The following is a 20,801-nucleotide window of genomic DNA, read 5'->3' as shown; positions in this document are numbered from 1 at the left end:
TAGCCGGGCAATGAGAACCACAAAAGCAATAGCCAGCGTAAGGCAAAAGATAATAACAACAACAACAAACAACAAATACAACAATATCAAGCAATCCGCACAAGACAAAAAGCAGCAACAACAACAACAATGGGAACGCGTAGCATAAACAGGAAGCACAATAGAGTCAACTTTCGACGAGGTCACCAACAACCAGCGACAATAACAACAACAAAAGCAACAACAACAACAAGTGCAGGTCTTACGGTCGGTCACTTAATGGCGTAGCTGTTGCTGCTGCTGCTGCTTCACTTTTGAGCTGGGTTTTTTGTTGTTGGTGGCAAGCAGAAAGCAGCAAACGGCAAACAGCAAGCAGCATACTTTATTTGATGGTCATAACTTTTTCATTAGAACAAAAATATATATTCGAGCACAATATGTCCCGCAGCGCCGTAAACTATAAGTATATAAATAAGTACGGTACTGCGAGAAGCAGTAGAAGCAGCAGCAGTTCATATTATGCCACATGTGTGTATGTACCCCTCTTTGTGTGTGTGTGCGTTTGTATGACTCTTGTGTGCGTTCGCTTGGTCTGCTCTGCGTGGCATCAGAACAACAAGAGCAATAGCCTGAGTTGTCATACTTTTTGGATGACCATAAAAGTTGCTGTGAAGTAGCACGCTTTACATTGCCATTGCAGCTACTTAAACAACTGAGAGTCCGCTGCCATTGCCCACTGAAAGTTAAAGTGCAGCCCCAAGTCGCTCGCTGGGGAGCGAGCTTGAGCGTTAACAGTCTGCGGAGCCAGCCGAGTCAAGTTTAAAGATAAACAATCATGCAAAAGCAGAAAACAGAACGCAAAAACCAGACCAGTTGCCTGTTCCCACATTGCCAGATTGCCAGATTGCCAATAGCGAAACAGCACAGCACAGCGCAGCGCTTAACAACTTTCGATAGGGCACTGACAGAGAATTCCCCTAATAAAAGAACTATAACTATGGCTCAAGTACTTAGTTCAACACATAAGTGTTGAATCATTAACTAGTTGTTTGCTTTTGCATGCATACATAAACCAGTTTAATTGCAAGCGAAATACTGCACTCAGCATGCAACTTATGGAGCATAGCATGCTTTTAACAAGGTATTGCATGATCAATTCAAGTGTTATCAAATTAATCGTAATAAGCTTAAACTTAAATTTTATTTGTGTGCGAGAACAATTGCCTAAATTTGTTCAATCCTCTTTAATTTTGCAATTGCATAATGCTTTCATATTTCTATACATCTGCATACCGATTTCAAATTGCTGATTGCAATATTCTGGGCATCCTTCAGCGGGGCAAGCGATTTTTAAGCTAAGCTCAAAGCTAGGTTAAATCAGTGAATGCAGCACAACGACATCGTAGCACTTAGCGTTGTCCTAACGATGCTCCAACATGCAAAGCCCTGCCGCTGGCTGCTTCAGTGCTCTTTAAGTCAGCCGGCTTCAACATTGTTTCAGAAGTTTTGAATTCGAGTACCAAAATCAACAACCTGCCGCTGTTGTTAACGTTGTCGGCGCATACTTTTGTTGTTTTCGGCTCTGTAAGCGACGCATAGGACTCAGCAGGCGGCCTGCATGGCTGTGTTTGTTTGTTGCCGCTGCAAAGCCAACGAAACTTTTGTCCTCACTTGCACAAATACCACCGTACAGAGTAGAGATAGAGAGGGAGAGAGAAAGAAAGAGAGAGACGAGGGAGAGATGCAAACACAAGTGTACAAACACTCGTCGCAAAAGATTGCCTTGGGAAATAAAGACGTCATCTCATGCAGTTGAATACCCTAGAGAGAGCTTACTAAACTATTATGGTCTCGCGCTGCAACAGCAGCGCCTAGCCGAGACAACAACTTTTATAACAACAACAACTTGAAATAACATCACTAATAACACCAAAAACAACAATACAACCAGCACGGTCGCTTTGTAAAACAACAACAACAGCAGCAGCAGTAGCTCGCATATCATATCAGACGAATTCTGGTACTAGCTGCAAATTCAAAAGCCACAAAGCAGGCGCACACAGCTGCAAGCCCTGCCATGCACACGCGGGTACAGAAGAGCTTACTGTCCACTTAAGCGCAGCTTGTCGTTGGCCAAACAGAGACAAAAGGCAGCGCACTACAAAAATCAGGCACTAAGTATACCCCTAAGATATTTGCAACATGTCGTTTTTTTTATACCCTGCACCACTGATTTGGGTTAGCTGGGGTATGATCAGCCCGTAAACTAGAGTTGGCATCGACAATTCTACTTAGAAAACGTATGCTTGAGCAGCTTCAGCTCGATCGCGACAAGCTAGCCAGACTAAGAGAGATCGAGAGTCTTTTGTGACTATCTTGATCTCCTTAACATTAGACCTGAATATAAGGTATCTTCTAGTTGAGTACATTTGGCTAAAGCATTTCTAACTCGTTTTGCTTTTAATTTGGTTGGTTGTTTGTCATGCTCGTTACTGCTAGCTGCTGCTTCTGTCGGTTTAATATTGCTGCTCTGTTGTTTCGGTTGCTTTGTCGTTGACAAATACATTCAAATGAATGTGACTCGCATAGATTTGCTGAAATGGACATGAAAATGAGAAATGCGTTCAACGAACCAGCAAAGCAGCTGAAGATGCCCTCAGCTAACACAAAGACGCTGGTCGAACATGTATGGAGCTACATGTGTGTGTGTGTGTGTGGGTGTCTCAGTTGTGTTAGGTGTGTGTGCTAAGAAGAAACAAGTATTGCTCATATGGCAGAAGCTTCAACTGCAGCTTCAGTTACGCATTCAAAACTCATCATCGTCATCAACAACATACGCAACACCAGCAGCAGCAGGAGATTGTGATGTGGCAACAGCCGTCAGCCCGCAACTGCAGCTCTGGCAGTGACAGTCGGTGGCACATTTTATTGTTTTATTAGAACAGTTGGATCAAGAGTGGCGGCGACGCTAGCTCAGACACAATCATACGGCTGACTAATGCACGACTAATGCGCAATGTTCCGTATACGTAATAATATGCTTCATGTAGCACTCACCAGGCACAAATACGTCGCTGAGATAGTCAGTTCTGAGAAATTGTTATAGAATAGTCGCTTACCCTTTTAGACAAATTGTTTGGATTATTGACTGGCCATGAGCCATTAACTAATCAAAAACTGCAATAATACAGATTGCTATCTATTATTGTATAAATTGAATTTTCGGCAGTCGCACGTAATGCCATCACAGAATTTTTGTTATTTTAATTTATGGCTTAATCTAAAACATAAGTTAATCAAATTACATATTAAATTTGCATAGCTTAAATGCCAGTTGTGTGCGAACTGAGTGCCCATTCTTAGAGCTCTATAGTTGCATCTCTGGAGGTTTATTATATATAAGTATTTGACATTGCTTACTAACTTTGGAGTTTCGTCGAGCTATGCAACAACCTAAGTACACTCTATTACGCAATCATACGCTTGTTTCGGTATAATGTTTGTTATTTTCCAGTCGCTGTTGCTCACTTCGAAACCAAACGAGGGAGTTGCAAATACCCGACTGGGAGACACCGTTTAGCCAGGCTCAAGTCTCAACTGAATAACAGTATATTTGCATTCACATATGTATTTAAAATAATTAGATTATAAAAAAAATAATGCTGCATATGGTAGCAAGGAACTTGCGTATAAACAGTTTAAGTTAAACGCAAAAAAAAAAAGTCGATGCATCAAAGGATCTCAGATGCTTTCCCTTTAAACGCCTTTTTAGCCATTTTATGAGCACAGGGTATAAAAACCTGAAAAAGAATGTCTGAATGAAGACCATTGCATTGTTATAACGCAACAAACGTGTGCGTGGGCGTGTACGGGTACGTAAGTATGAATGTGAATTTGAGTCAAAATGTATGACATTCAAGTTAAAGCCAAATGCACGCATCAACATTAGAGTATGGCAGGAGGGCAGCCAGAGCCAGCAGAAACAACTGAAATCTCATATCTAATGGGAATATGTGTGCTTTTGTACAGGCATCACGTAATCATTGCACAACTACGTAAAAGGCAGCCATTATTATTTGAATGAGAATGTGAATGCGAATGTGATGTGAGAATGTTGCGAACGTAACAGAAAATTACAAGCAAAAGATGTTGGCATTTACGATAAAAGCCTTGGTAATGTTCTACTTAAGACGCAACAAGGCTGCCAGCACACAATCGGGTCAGGGGCACACGCAGATGCAGGGGAAACGGGCTAAGATACTGCCAGCTTGTTGCTTTACTTTTTGGCTGCAGGTTACTATTTGTCGAATTTTCAATAATGCGAATTGCCACGCATGCGAATTGCTCTTTGTCGGAACATTGTTTGCAATTAATTTCTTTAATGAATGCATAATTGCATTTTTGTGCGCGCCTTGAAGCCATTTTGCAAAAGAATTCAAATGAAAATAAATTAACGTAAAGCAAAAACTCATTAAAATGCGCCAGACGCAAGGAAATACGTGTTACGCAAAGAGCACACACATGTGCGCACAAATACCAGTTTATTTGTGTGTGCATTATTTTCTTTCATTTGTTTGTTGGTTTTATTTATATATTTTTTGTTCGCCTGTTTTTTCATATTTTTTTTTTTTTTTGCAGTCGTCCGAATAATGAATTTAATGAACCATTAAGATGCTCGCCCAGTGATAAATTTCGATGCGGCGCATAAATTAAATGGCACCCGGACTGTAGCCCATAGCTTTAGTAACTGTGATTGCATCGCCTGAACAAATATTTTTTATATAAAAAACACACACATGGAATACTTTTTATTTATTTAACACGTATTTCATGTTTGTTTTTATTTTTTTTCCGATTTCTTGAAAAATTTGTTTGATTTGTATAATTGCAGCACAAATAAGCGCAATTACTTTGCTCCCTCAGCGCATGACTTTTACCAACTTTCAAATGCGACTTAAGTCGGTTGCTGCAGCAACAGAAACAGCTAAAAGAAGAAGAATATGAAAAAAATACAAGAAGAAATACTGAACAAACTGTCTGACAAATTGCTGCAACAAAATTTTTTCATCTCCCTTCTGGTTTTGTGCCGGCTTTGGGCGTAGCAAAAGTGTTTTACATGCCAACAGATTCATGGTATTTGCACGCACGAAGCTTAATGTCGCACCCAGCAGCCGAGCCTTCCCCACAGCCCGGTTAACAGCACAGAGCCTCCCTGAACATGGCCCCTACCACACACATCAGCATTTGTTAGTCGCACGTTGTCTGTTTGTCTGGCTCTGCGGTAAAACTTTTCTTATATGTATGCAAGTACAAGAAGGCAGCGCTGGCAACGCTGGCAACGCTGGCATCGCAAGTATCGCAGGCGGAGAAGCCTTGTTTCCATTGCATACTTTTCAGGTTGCGTGTGCGAGAAAAAAGTTCTTAAGCTGCTTTAATGGGTTTGTGCGTAAGCCTGTGCCAAGTTCAAGCCGTTGAAAGTGCTTTTAAAGTCGCCGGGTCTGTACATTGCACACCCACTTACAAATGCAAACATACACAGACCCATACACAACCAAGCTCAGAAGAGTCAAAAAATAAATAAATAAGTAAAGTTAATAAAAATAAAAGCAAAAGTTTGCAACTCAACTTTAATTACATTCTGTTTCAGGTGTGTTTGCGTGTAGCTGTGTGTGTGTGTGTGCGTGTGTGTGTGTGTGCGTGTGTGTGTGTGAGTGTGTGTGTGTGTGTCAATGCTTATTTAGAGGCGCTTGCTTCGACTCTGGCAATAAAGAGCACAAAAAGCAGCGCATTCCTAAGAGCTAGTACGAAAAAAAAATTGGAATTTAGTTGTTGCCAGTGACTGTGACTGTAGGCAGGTTGCCTGCTACCGCTTTCATAATGACTTCATTCAAATGCCAACAAACTTGAAATACCAAATGAAATAACTTGCGCCTGGGCACGGCCATGGGAACTGGCAGCAACAACAAGTTGAGTTATGAGTTAGCATATGACTTTCATTTTGAAACCCAACGCGCACACTAATGTACACACACACACACACACACACACGCACACACACACACGCACACACACACGCACACACAGAAAGAAAAGAGAAATTTTGTTGCCATTTGCAAGCAACATTCACACATTCGAGTGTGAGATGGCTGCTGCCTCTGCCGCTGCCCCAACTGTTGCCACGGCCATGCCCATCCAATGCCCGCAAATGTTTGCATTTTTGCACATTTCTCCTGTCTCATTATGCTAAATACATTTGCATTGTTTGCTGTTGTTTTTCTAGCTCTTTTGATGCATATGTGCTGCCATCCATTGCTGTGTTGCGACTCACTCTCATTTTATTCTGTGTGGCTCTGACTGTGGCCCTGAGTCTCGTCTCTGGACTCTGCGAGTGAGTGCGTGGCGGCTGCCTTGGCTTTATGGTTGTTTGCTTCCGCTTTTGGTTATTACGCATTCATGTCTTGCCAAGTGCGCTTCAAACTTTGCAGCGCTGCCAGCGTAGCTAAAAAGCCAAAAACAACAAATACTAGATTTTCAGCAACACAGTTGTTGCAGCAGCATCAGCAGCAGCAGGAGCAGCACATCAGCCAGACCGTGTGCAGTTTTGCATATGAAGTGCCGACTCAACAATCGAAAATTTGCGCAACAGACGCGTTAAGTGGGCGCATGCATTGAGCTCAAAACTGTAGCATACTTTGCAGCCAAATTTATGCAACTCCTTAATGAGGCGACAGTTGGATTTAAGCTGAAATTGTCAAGATACAAAAACAGAGAAGAGCAAATGCTTACACACGTAACCTGCCCACGCGTAACCTGCACAGCTCATCGCTTTCCGAGAAATTTATTTACACTAATCTCCCTGACTTCGCCATTGCTAATTTATGCATAACAGTTATAAATAGAACTGGACAGAAGCGTGCATACGCAGGTGACCAAATACCCCCCCACACACAGACACACACGTGCGCGCGCACACACACACAGCGGAGAGCTATTATGCGCTATGTCAATAGCAGCTAACAATAGCTGCAGTTGGCTCGCCATCGTGGCAACGGTATTAGCAGAACAATCTACATAACAATAAGCGGCGATTAAAAGCTTTACGAGTCCAGCATAGCCCAATTCACATGCCTGGCGCATATTATCTATTAAAAATTTATGGCCAGACAACAGACACGCCACCCAAAAGGCGCGCCTGCAGCCAAACAAAGCCAACAAGTATGCACCAATTTAAAATACTGGCCAAAAACAAAAAAAAAAAAAATAGATAGAAAAACAAAACAGCGGCAACGACAGCGACAACCGCCCAAAAAACCCAAAAGCAAGAAAATTTTCAAATAAAATTCACAAGCATGAAAGCGCCATTATATACTGACAGAAGGACAGACAGACAGACACAGTTTCGAGAGCTCTTTCTCGCTCGCTCGCTGTCTCTGTGTTACTTCTCTTGTCGCCCTTATGGAAGTGGGCCACATAAAAGAAGCACAGCCCACAAAACCCACGAAAAAACAAAACAGCTTCTAATCATTTTTAATGAAATTCCAAATAAACACGTAAAAGCCAATGAATGTCATTTCAAAAAGGTAAAAGCTTGTGGCATGCGTTGTGTATGGAGGAGGTTGAAGGGAGCCGGGCACAGACGTGCTGCTGGAGCAACAAGGTGAGCCAGAGCACAGGATGTGCGATGCTTGCCGTATGAATAGCAGCAACAAAAGCAATAATAATAACAACAACAGCAACAACAATAAGCAATTGCCGCTGGGCAGCAGCAGCGCAAATTGAGTGGATGCCGGCGACGGCGAGTGGGCAAAAAGCGAGCGAAACAAGTGCCACAACAACAGCCAACAAAATTTATTAGTCCGCACAATTTGACTACTTTTAGGCGCAACAACCGCAGGACTGAACAGAACGGAACGGCACAGGATGCCGGTCGAGAGGCGATTGCCGCAGCCTCGCAGCGCTCCAGCTTACGGCTTTAGGTTTCGGTATGTGACACTCGCCTGGCTGCAGGGAAATATGTTTAGCCAGAGGAAAACCAAAAAAAAAAAAAAAGAAAACACCGAATACAAAAAGGGCGCACCAACAAAAACACCAACAACAACAGTCTCATACAAATAAACAAATTTATTGCACAAACTGGAGAAATATTGTGAAGGCAGACGGCGAACGCCGAGCAAAGTGCGAAGGGCTCGCTGGCCAAGACAAACAAGCCAACTTGAATACGCGTTAAAGTTACTTTAAATTTATGAATTTCGTGATAAGGTAAACAAGCTACTGCTGACCCGACCCTACAAGACTCCCCCTGGTCCGATCCCGCGTAGAGACATGCGCCTGACATTAAAATACGCAAAATAAAATGTCTAATTTAAGTTACGCTACAGTTGCACAAATTTTCATTATATGCCACTCAAGGTGGCAGCTACGTGCGCCAAGCAATTCATCAAAATCAACACCGACGCCTGAAAGACCCTGCAGGCGAGAATGATATAAAAGAATTCTCAGTGATGTTTACTTTCGAGAAGATCAAACTATAGTTGCTGAGGTCCCTGATTAAAAATCTTGATGCCAATAGAAGTTTGTCTAAATTAGGGCCTAGATATCGGCATGGATTCCTTCTTCCTTTAAAGTTTTTTATGCGTTGCAAGCATTACGATACAGTTATTATACCCTTACCCATTATATAAAATTTGTGGCATGGTCCTGGCGGCGTGTGCTGGAGGCAGGCTTTAAGCCAAAGTTATCATCTGCCTGCATTTTGCTGTAATTTAAATATGCTTGGCGGTTTTCATTTTTTGCCCCGTTGGGTGGGCAAAACGGCAAAAGTTTTTCATAAGTATTTTATTTGCGGTCCACCCACTGTGTATACATACACATTTTGAAAAGGTGTTTGACCGGCAATAAGTCAATTTTGTTTGCGTTTTATTCACGCCGAGCTCTACGCTGCGAGCGGCAAACCCCACGTCCCAGATCTCTCTGGGGAGTTGGCCACCAAAAATTCAATGATTAATGTGCCCTGGCAGAGTTGTTGAATTGGGCGCGTTTCGAATGGGTTGGAGCGCAGGCTGAGCATGGTTATGGCCATTGGAAATGTGGATCTGCTCCCAGCACACAACCCGTATCGGCAACGACGCCAATGTTGGCGGCACCAACTCACAATGACCTCAGCGTATTTCAAAAGTTTATTAATTTATTGGATTTATGAAGTCATTGAGCATTATGCGTGGGCGAATCGTATATCCCGTATCGGGTGTAGGATATTCATTTAGCGAAAGTATTCAATTTCGTTGCTTTTGTGGCAGTCAAAAAAGCGTAGCCGGAAAGGTAATTTGATTTAACAGGCCAAACTATGCGCTTATGTATTTGCATGCTATGCATCATTTATATCAAAACAAACATGCAATTTTACTGATTCCATTACACAGCCACTGTTTGAATGTGCATTTGCATGGGTGTGTTTGTGTATCTGGTCGTGTAATTAGTTTTAATACGAAATGCTTGGCCGTATTAAAACTTTTGACTGCATTGAATTGTAAATCATTGTAGTTCAAAAGAATAAAAGCAGTGCCTAAGCTTAATTGTAAATCAAATAAGCATACAACTAGATTTCCGCATAGCTTTGCACAATCTTTATATATAATTTAATTGATTGCCATGATATTTTAAGTTCTTTGACGGCACAGCAAGCATTCAGCTTTAAATTCGAATCACTTTCACATAGTTAAATTTGATGAATTTATTAATTTAACTCCAAGAATATTCAATTAGAAGAATAATCAGCTCATATAAATATTGTTAAATAAATACTGCAAGTAAATTAATTCAAGATGTGCAAATGCGCAAAAGTGAATTAATGCTCCACCAGAAAGACACTATAAACACTTGGCAGTATGATAGAACTCATAGTAATTAATTTTCACTTATTTTCGCGTGAAACTCTGGCTTTAATATTACCATAAAACAATCTAGGACCAAAGCAATCTGTTATTCTATGTTTTTATATATATATATATACATATATTATAGCGGATACAATGGGTCAGCGAATGACAGCATTGCAATTATTTGTATGTTAGATGTGGAGGCAATTGATTCGTTAATTAATGCAATCCCAGCACAAACAAAAACCCACACAAAAAGTAATTAAATAAACGAATTACTATCCCAGCAACCAAAACAAAACATTCCTATTACGAATATGTGTAATTATCAGCTCTGTGTGTATGTGTAGAACATTCAACTAATCAATGGAAAATTCTAAATAAATGCGCCAGCTGAACTGGCAGTGTTTGCTTTGGTGTAGGCATATCATACATGTTTGGTACGTGCCCTGCAACCTTAAATTGACTTAAATTCTGTATTTACAAATTTACGTGCCAAAAAAAAAGTGGGTGCAATTAAAAATTACGTAGTATTTTAATAGCAAAACTTTTCCCTTAAATGGTTATTTGGCTTGTTTCGTTGTTGGTTTTGTGGATTTTTTGCCGCATTTCATTAAACAAAACTTTGCCCACAGCAGCACAAGCAAACAGAAACACTGCTAGAGCCAGTTGAGAATTTAATAGCTTCACCTAAAGCTGTAATACGCTCTCTACTAGTTTGTTACAACCTGTGGCCCGGCGGACAGCGGACGTTGGACAGCAGAGGACATCGCCACTGCCGTGCATAAGGCACGCCCACACAGACACACACGCACAGAGACGAAAATTTCATCAAAAGTGCCAACCTTGAGCACTTGGTTATTAAAATGCATTCAACCAAAATCTAAAAACTACCAAACTTAAAAAATAAAAATAAAATAATAACGACGACGATGCTAGAAACTAAACAACTTTTACAGGCAGTTTCGTTTGGAGGGATATTGCGTTTAGGTGCTGGGCAAAAGGAGGCTGCAGCTATTTGGCCATTGTTGGCAGGCGCCGGAGGCGGGCGTCGTCCACATTTTTGTCGTTACACTTTCTAGTTGGCTTTTTTTTTCTAGCACGCTGCGGCGTTGGCTGCCTTGCGAAAAATAATTAATTTGCATAATCCTTTGTAGCACTTTGCTTCATTCATGCCTGGCACGTTGGTTGCAGTTACGACGGCAACGGCGACGGCGACGGCGACGGCGACGACGACGACGACGACGGGGACAACAGTGACTACGTCGTTACCTTGGCCAAGCTCTGCAAATTCTGCAATGCAAATTACCTTAAGTGCGAGCTGCACAACACATCACCCACAAAAAAACAGAGTGCACAAAAAAGGAAACGCAGCTAACCTGAGCATCTCGCAAGCCTGCATTGTGCATGGCACTAAACAACCTCAAATCCTCGTAGATCTTAAGTTATGTACACACGCACAGCGCCAGCATGCATGTATGTATTTTCTGGGGTTTTTTTTTAGTACCATAGCGAAGGTCGGACTAGGAGCCAATGCAGCTGTCTTCTTTCACGTCGCGAGACAAGTTAAGAAATGTGTAAAAAACACCTGCTGCCAGTTATTTAAGCAGCAGCCGACCAGGCTACCAACGCTGCCAGCTTGTTATGACGCGGGTGGCACGCCGCCTGCCCGGCAGCTTGGCTGGCTGCACTTCATCATACAAGTCGCCAGCAAAAGAGAAAGGAACAAGCCGGTAAAGCGAGCTGAACCTGGTCGGTTGCCTGAACATAAAACTGGTGCCCTTAAGGGCCAATAGCAACACCCAAGCACTTGGCTTCAACATTCGGTTAACACGAAATATCTTGCCGCCTCTGATTTGTATCCGTGCAGTTCTTTGTTGTTCCAGCTCACTTTTTGCATGCTACAGCTGCAGGCGCATCAATCTGGCTCACTTTAGCTTAGTCGCCGGAGAGATCACCAGATGAGGATGAGCGAATGTCTTGGCAAATTAGTGCAGCGTCAAGCGGCAGTCGAAATTTGTCTGCTGTCAGTTTGTAGCCTGAGCTGCCCGCTGATTTATGTGGCACGTTGAAGCCGTGTGGCGGATGCAGCCGCACAGAGCCTGGCCAACATCTCAGCCGCCAATTGTGTTTCTGATGTTTCGGCCAGTGTCCATGCCAAGTTACATAACTCACAATGCGGTCGACTCGCTCACGACTCGAGGGTATTGCTAGTTTCTCAGCGGCGGCCGAGTTACTCAATTTGCCATATATAACCGCAGCCCCCTACTTTTCTTGCAGTTAGGTTTTTAACTATTTTTCAAAAAACTACACTTTCAAACCTCCTCCTTCTCCTTCTCCTTCTCTGCCTTCTCCTCCTCCGACGACAACCCCCTTAAGTAATGAAGCAAACGCTTGCAGTTTTGTGGGTGCTGCTTCATTAAGTATGCCATAGCGTTGTACCTGCTTCGCAAGTATTTGCACTTACACGCATACATATACTGTGATGATAGCTCTGGCTCTCTCAGCTATTTTCTTCTCTCTGTCTCCCTCTCTCTTAGGCTGTCGCTGGGTTCAGGTTCATAGACCTGGGCTGCACTATAAAATTTATGCTGGAATACCCGTTTGTCCTTGGTGCTGCGTCTGCCTGGGCCAAAACCCTGGGCGACCGGTAAAGTAAAATAAAGTAAGTATTTTTGGGTATTTGCATAAATTTTCTTAAGTGCATCAGGCAGTAAATTGCAATCGATGTTGTTATTGTTGTTATTGTTGTTGTTTTGCTGCTATTGGTGTTGTTGTCGCTGGCGCTAGCATGGCATGTTGTTGTTCTTGTTTTCTTTTACACTCCTCTCAGGCCCCACGCTGCTGCACGCTTTCTATTCTTTTCTTTTCATTCTTTTTTTATGTATTGCCTGCTAGCATGCTGCAAATTATATAGCACACTTTCCACACCTGGACAGGCCGTCTTTGACGTTGCCGTCGCCGTCGCCGGCCACGAGTACAACCTACAACTCAACACCCGTACGTTGGCTCGCTTCCGGCTCGCACACTTGGCCACCTTTCAACATGAGCCTTGGTGTCTGGCAAATTGTTTTCAAGGAACATGCAAAGCGCAAGTATTTAATTAATTTTTGCATATTTTATCTGTTTGAATTTGTTGAAGCATGTTAAAGGGCTTTTCCAATTCTCTTTCCCTTACCGGCATCGTCTTCATTCGGTCTCTCTGTGTCTCGGTCTTGGTCTTGGTCTTGGACTTTTACTTGTATCTTGACTTCACCCTTGTGTTGAAATGCTTAAGCCATTGATTGCATCTAAAGTGGCGGTATTTATACGTTTGAGCTCATTTAAATAAATTCTAAATAAAGCACGACCAACGAGCAGTACTAGCCATTGGCCACTGCAAATGCTACGCTCACAACACTCGGCCAATTAAGTTTGTGCACGACAGCATGTAAAAGCCACTTTGACCTATCACACATGCCCTTTAACAGAAGCAAACTGCATGAAGGGCTTTCCTCAATATTTATGTACAATTACTATGTACAAAATGCTCGGTGCTTTTTAAAATTCAAAAAACAACAATTTAAAAGGTTGCATAAAATAAGATAGATAAAATTGTTTAAACACAAATATAGATAAATCATTTTTGATGTATTTACATTCTGTACAAAATTTCAGTTTAAACATTTATTCAGGTTAAAGTACAAATAAACAAAAAAATATATAAAACTTGCCACTGAATAATTTCTATCCACAGTAATTGTGGAAACGAGTGTAAAAAATTGTCTCCAATTTTCCAATGTAAAATCTCATAAAATATTTTGGTCAGTTTTTTCGTAAAAATAAGCATCAGCTTATAAAATTGTTCGAAAAGTTTACACTGTGCAAGCTAAAACGTAAGTAGTTTTGCGTGTTGTTTCGTTGTCCGCAAACTTTGTTGACCAACTGTTTACTCACTAACACACCGAAATGCGTTTGTATAGGAATGTAGACAGAGACGTTCACTTAGATATGTATACGTATGTATGCCTGTGTGTATATTTCATAGCCAGTCAGTTCATAAATTGCTTCTCGTGTTGTTGTAGCTATAGCTTATATTGCTTTGCCTTTTGTTCAAAAATCAATTATGCTGTCATTGTCATGCTTCTGACCTGCCCCTACCCCAATTCCCTACGACTTCTACGGTAGAAGCTCACAGCCGACCACAACTGTTATCACACCTAACGCTCTTTCAAAACACGTTGCTCAAACAATTGACTGTTGGCACCCCTGATGGACTAAAGGTCTGGTGTGCAGTACAGGGGCTTGAAGGGGAGGTGACGCTAGCGTGCGCCGCTCTCACTCTCCAGTTTACGTGGCCATAATGGACCCTCATCAGTCTCATTATTTATGCGACGTGCGGTTTCTTTGGATTTTGTTAGATTAAAAAGTGCCTGAGGGTTTGCCGAGCAGCTTGAACGTCACCGCACGGTCACCGTGGTCAATACAGCTATGCGAGCCCAAAGGTAAAGCAGGTCGAACCGGTCAGGTATTGTCGTTGTTCCTGACCGTGGCCCTGGCCCTGGACATGGCCCAAGCCCTGCTGGTTTATGGCTCTTGCACGCGCCCCTTTTACTCAGGCGACTATTTGTTAAATTTATAAAATAAAATACAAGCGAAAAAGCAAAAAAAAGAAAGCTAACCAGTCCGGCCGGCCTATTCACGAGCAAGCCATGTTAAGAGATTGGCATTAGCAATGATTTTTTTACGACTGAGCCTGTAGTCAGGCTGACGGGCCTTTTCGCACTGTTTAAAGATTAATGTGACAGCCATTGAATATTTATTAGTTGTTACTTTGCATATAATTTGTGGGCCTCGCTAACTGCCATTGATTGGGCCAACCTGCATATTTAAATGTGCCAGCAGTCAGGCTGTTGACTCTGCGGTTTTAATTTGTCAAAGTGCGCTAATACGAAATTAATTTGCCCGAGTCAGGGCTGCCTGCTCCCTACTGGTGGGGAGTCTGCCAAGGCGCTTGTCCACTTTGCGGCCAAGACAAATGGCTTCTGCTGGTGAAATATTAAAAAAAGACAAAAAGAATAAAAGGAAAGAAAAATAAATTTGTTGCCTGCTGCCCTTTGGTTGCGCCATGTGGCGCAGTACTCGTGCCCAAGTCCATGCCCGTGGCCGAATCCGTGTCCATGTCTGAGTACAAGTGTAGAAGCAATTACGTTAAATAAAACAATAACAAAAGCAAAGTGTAAAGCAGACAAATAAACAAAAGGCAAGCAAAATACACACGCATCTCGGCAAGACAAATTGTTGCAGCAGCTGCATGTTGTGCCAATAAACAAAACAAAATACATATAACAAGGCTATGACTGTGTCGGATAGCACGAGAGCTGTACTTAAGCCGGAGATGCAACAATATCAAACCCAAATTAAATAAAATAAAGGAAAATAAAACAAACTGTTTGCGCAAACAAAGTAAACCAAATAATGAGAATATTGCATTAGTTTTGACCAATGGCAGTGCCCGAAAACGAGCTGCCCGCTAGTAAAAGTCCATGTTTGAGCATCGGCTAAAAGCATTAGCCGCAGTGACATCACAACAACCAACTATCTGCTAACACACACGTTACCAACAGCAGTTCAGAGACACACGAACACACAGACACTTGACTGCTGCGCCCAATGCTGACGCCGACGACATGCATCTACAATGGCGACAACATGCTACCACGACCAGCAGCAGGAGTAGGAGCAGGAGCAGCAGCGGCTGCTTGGGGATTGCTAGCCCAAAAGTAAAATGTTTTTACACTTAAAGACAAAACCAGAGATTCAGCCAGAAAACAACTTGGTCCCTGTGCATGTTGAGGTTTGGGGCCAAAATCTTTTAGCCCACTCACGCAGCCGAATGCCGAATACCAAATGCTGCCCTGTCCCGGGTACTGAAACGTTTGCGGCTGCGGTTTGCACTTTTTGGTCTTTGAAGCTATACAACTGTATCTGGGTGACTGTGTGACTATATGCCTTGCCTCTCTGCATCTGTGTGGGCTGTGACTGAATAGCAACAATAACAACAGTTGCTTGCATAGGTCCTTGCAAGCTGTTGTCGCTTTCGTCCTCGTGTTGCATTGACAGAAGATTAGTGTGAAGCAACAATGTGAAAACAGCGCTGCAGGGGTGCACGCCATGCAACCAACACAAACACCCACACAAACACACACACATACATACAATTACACAGCTATTGGCACTGCTGCACACAGCAGCAATAGCGGAAATGGATGGCGGGGCGCCTCAGCAGACATTTTTATTGCGAAGCGCTCGCTTTTTAAGTTGTTCCGAATTGCATTTGGAAATGTTGCTGTGGGTGCTGCTACTCCTGCTGCTGCTGCTGCTGCTGCTGCTGCGCAACTTTTGCTCAAGAATTACGTAATTTAATGAAATTTAATAAACATCAACGGCAACTGTTAAGTCGTTGACGTCTTACCGCTTTCTGTCTTTGTGTACGTCTCTCTTTCGGCTACGACAACGGACCCGGCGACGCTGCCAACTTGAGCTTTATTAAATTTCACGCATGCTACGCGCCCCGCCAAACCTGAAAATGAATGCACATGCTGCCACTGCCCTACACCGCCCATAACCCTGACTGACTGACTGACTGCGGCTGTAGCTGTTGCTGGGGAAGGCGACGCGAATAGGGTGTAAAATGTTTGCACATCTGCATATAAATTCCTCTTATTTTTGCTAGCACCCAGCCAGGCGGCAGCAGCTTACACACTTCTTTTTACTTATTTTTTTTTTTTTGTTGGTCGCCATTGCCAATATTTGCATTTGCATTCTATTTCGCGTTTTTTCTAATACCATTGTCGCTGCTACTGGTACGACTGCTGCTGTACCTGCTGCTCTGCAGCTCTAGCTGTTGTTGTTGCTGCTGTTCACTTACACTGTTTACATAAACATTTTTTCGACACAACACATTTCGTTGCACAAATTTACATTTAAATTAAATTTTAAGTGCATTCTGAACTAAACTAAGCTCCTAGTTGCATTATGTGTATGCCCGTCTGTGGGCATGTGTGTGTGAGCGAGTGTGCGTGTGTACGCGAGGCAATCAGAACTCAATGCGTGCACTTTAGGTTTATGGCCATGCAGACGACAGGCTGGCAGCCGGGCAGGTGTTCCAGGGCAAACTGACAATGACAGGTTAAGCGCCGACTACGTGGTGTGCGGTATACAATGTTGTGGGCTTCATGTCTGCGACAGTTCCGGTCCGCGCTCAACAGCAACAACACTTGCACATGTCCATATTGATTGTTATCAATTTTGGTTATAACATAGCCAAAGCACATGCAATTTACAGTGCAATTTTTCATTGGCAACGTTTTAATAGATATTGCAGCCACTTACATCTATGCGCTCTCTATCTGTGTTTGTGTATAAATTATTTATGTATTACATTTGCATATTTTTTATGCATGTAAGTAAGTTAGTGCTGGCCCCAATTGGAATGTGAAATATAAATAATCTTATATTTTTTTGTGTAAAAATTAGTCAATATATAATTTATAAATTGAATATTTAAGCAAAAATATATGACTTTAAAAAAAATAAAACAATATTCTTGTATATAAAAGAGACCGAATCAAACTGAGTTTATAAACATTTTCTATTATTCTAGAGTTGATTATTTAAACAGAGTTTTCCCTTTATCTTTTTGCGCTTTTTTGATGCATTTTTATACCCTGAACCCATTAAAAATGGGTATAAGGGTATATTGTATTTGTGCAAAATCCAAATGTATGTAACAGGCAGAAGGAAGCATCTCCGACCCCATAAAGTATATATATTCTTGATCAGCACCAATAGCCGAGTCGATCAAGCCATGTCCGTCTGTCTGTCCGTCCGTCCGTCAGTATGTATGAACGCAAGGATCTCAGAACCTATAAGAGCTAGAGACTTGAAATGTAGATGTAGGTGCTCCTAGTTCCCGCGCAGATCGAGTTTATTTCCGATAATCGATAACTTACTCCGTTTCCAAGCAAGCTTTTTTGGGCAATTTTGGTAACTAATAAGAGCTAGAGTCACCAAACTTGACATATAGCTTCTAAAATATAATATATATATGCATTTGATGTTGTAAGAAGAGGGTTCAGGGTATCCCCTAGTCGGGAGCTCCCGACTAGAACCTCTTACTTGTTTATCGTAGCTTAGTGCATATATTCTACGAATACCAAATTAAACTAATAAATGAGGTTGCATTCCCAAAGTTTTTGGTAGGAATATATACAGTATTCGAGCCACTAACATTGCCAGTTAAGCTGTCAATTCAATTACACATATATGTTTTTTTATTCAAAATAGCTCTGTGCATGCCAGACGCATACGTTGGTAATTGTACACTAAACAAATAAATTGCAAACTTTTTTAAAGCCTAACACAAGCAAATAGAAGTGTTTGATATTTTTGCATTTGAGGTAGCGTTGGTTCCACGTTTGGCATTTATTTCAAATGGCTAAAGCCTTTGTTTTATTGGCTCAAAATAAGGAATGTGTATGAGCAAAAGTTGTGGGTTAATTTTTAAGGCAAAACACATATGCATGTACCATTTGATGGGTGGGTGGGTACGAATATTAAAGACCAAATTTAATGGCCACTTGTGGCAGTGCATATGTTTACACATTCTTAAGTATGCACCAGAGATGCACACTTACATTTCAGTCACTTACACACGCACACACTTGTAATTTTGTGTGTATAGCACATACATAACAGCATGCACACACATTGTCAAGTACGCCAGTACAGAAAATTGCATGCGACCACATTGAGAGTCTGGGCAGAAAGTGCCGAAATTGAAGACGACGCTGCAGCAGAATGTACTTAAAAGTGAAAGCCAGCCAACCGTAAGCCGTAAACTGTTAGAATGCATCGTGCGGTTAAAGATGCCAAAGTTTTACGCCGTAATAGAACACAAGACTTAGAGGTGCGCCTCAGCTATTGGTATTAAATCCAACCAACACACAAATTCCATAGAAGGATGCTGTACTATATTTGATGTTTATTGTAATAATTGAACATAGAGTTTGCATATTAATTTAATAACCTTAATTCTCAATCTTAATTATCTACGGTCAGCATTTACGTTAGTGCATTTAATTATTGTATGTCCATTTTGCTTATTGTTTCACAAACAATACGAACTATTTATATGAATTTGCATAGCATATACTACTTAAGCTGGACAAGGGATAAGCTGTTTAGTATATTTTTTCTATCATAATTTTTGATCTTGGTATGTGGTGCTTACATCTATGCGATTTGCAACTTAATAACTTGAAAACTTAAAATGCACTTAGCTGGATTTTAGATCTTACGTCTAGATGTGAAAAACACCTCGAATTATGCAATGCTTAAGCTTGAAGTTTCTATCGCAATGCTGCATGCGGCAACACAATGCTGCATGCATGACAAACGTTGGCAGCCGCAACATAGCAACCTGAGATTTTCTTCTACCTTTTACATACTTATTTTACTGAGCTCTTATAAAAAAAACGCAGCGTTTTTAATTTACTACGAAAATTGCAAGGAAGTGCTGGATGTTTTTGCTTTGATAGCGACGGGACTGCCTTGGCAGTGACTGCATAAAAAAACATTTTTTTCTCGTTTGTATATTTTCTTGTTTTCTTAAAACGAAGAAAAACAAGAAAACTGCAAGCGCTGGAATCACATGAAATATAAATAATGAAAGCGAGGTCGAATGCACGCATTCATGTGGGCTGCTGCTGCCGCTGCAACTGCAGCTGCAACTGCAACTACTGTCGGCATCTCTGTTGCCGCCTCTGTCGCTGCGCTCTGTTACTTCCCTCATCCACTTGCTCTATCAGTCAAGTCACTTTGTCAATCCGTGTGGAGCGCCAGCAACGAGCCGGAGCCGGAGCCGAAGCTGGCGCACAAATTTGCATGACGTCAGAAGTCGAATTTGCTGGCTGTGAATAACGGTTTGGGGGAAGCGGTTTGCGGACTGCGGACTGCGAACTGCGTACTGCGGCCTGCAATATTTCCCAGCATTCAGCCTTTTTGCTAGAGAGTCTTGTTGGTTTTGTGCTGGCAGCGTGTATATTTAATTAAAACAGGATTAATCTAGCAGAAACAATACTTCACTTAATGCAGCTCCAGCAACAGCACATGGCAGACTGCCGCCGATGGTGATGTTGAAGCTGAAGCTGTGGCTACTGGTTCTGTTCCTGCCTGCGGCTGCGGGCTGGCTAACAGACTCGTTGGCTTTCCTGGCAAGCGGACTGGCAAGCAATGCCTGGATGCTGGCTGCCCCAGACTGAACGTAAACAATGGCGTTAACTGTTCTTATACACACATGCACACTTTCGCAAAAACAATCTTATTCACGGGCGTGCATGAAAACTTTTGTCGGATCCCCAAATAGTATGCTAGGCTTTCTGATATGTTATGAATATCCTTCGATTCAGACAGCTAAGCGAGCGCCTTCAGTCATTAAAGGTGGCCAATCAAGGAAATTGCGTGCTCACATGTCAAACAGAGGCTAAAGAAACTGTACGAGGTGCTGGGGCAGCACCAAAGAAAAACAGACGAATGAAACGTTTTTGGCCATTTACTATCGACTTTAATTAATATTTACCTTGGGAGCCGCTTGCTGCTTTACCAACTATTAGCCAAGGCAAACAGTTTTAACAGCTTTGGCTGCCTTAGCTTTTAGACCGGGCCCATCAAAAACTTGACTATCACAAGTGGCAGTCAAACGGAGGGCAAATAAACAAAATATACGTTAGAGCAGCAGCAAATTTCGTTCTCTTCTATTAAATAATTTGAAAAAACGCAAAAAAAAAAACAAATGAAAATAACAACAAAACAAAAACAAAAAAAATAAGCAGCAAAAGCCAAGAAGCAGAACAAGCGGCAAACCTAGCAAAAATCTACACCAGGAAGTGCTATACACAGGCAATG

General features: G+C 41.9%; 2 long non-coding RNA genes across 2 annotated transcripts in view; one reads left to right on the top strand and one right to left on the bottom strand.

The window, feature by feature from the left end:
- LOC138910965 (uncharacterized) overlaps positions 1 to 20,801 on the bottom strand; it is an 82,624-nt gene that overhangs the window by 4,684 nt on the left and 57,139 nt on the right. The window lies entirely within an intron of this gene.
- Positions 2,530 to 5,642, top strand: LOC116651033 (uncharacterized). The gene is made up of 3 exons (XR_004304075.2): positions 2,530 to 3,436; positions 3,494 to 3,851; positions 4,618 to 5,642. It is a non-coding gene; the product is annotated as an uncharacterized lncRNA (long non-coding RNA).

The sequence above is a fragment of the Drosophila virilis genome, chromosome 2 (genome assembly GCF_030788295.1).
Source record: "Drosophila virilis strain 15010-1051.87 chromosome 2, Dvir_AGI_RSII-ME, whole genome shotgun sequence".
Taxonomy (NCBI): Eukaryota; Metazoa; Arthropoda; class Insecta; order Diptera; family Drosophilidae; genus Drosophila; species Drosophila virilis.
The sequence above is the reverse complement of the archived record's forward strand: the minus strand, read 5'-3'. Positions and strand labels throughout refer to the sequence as shown.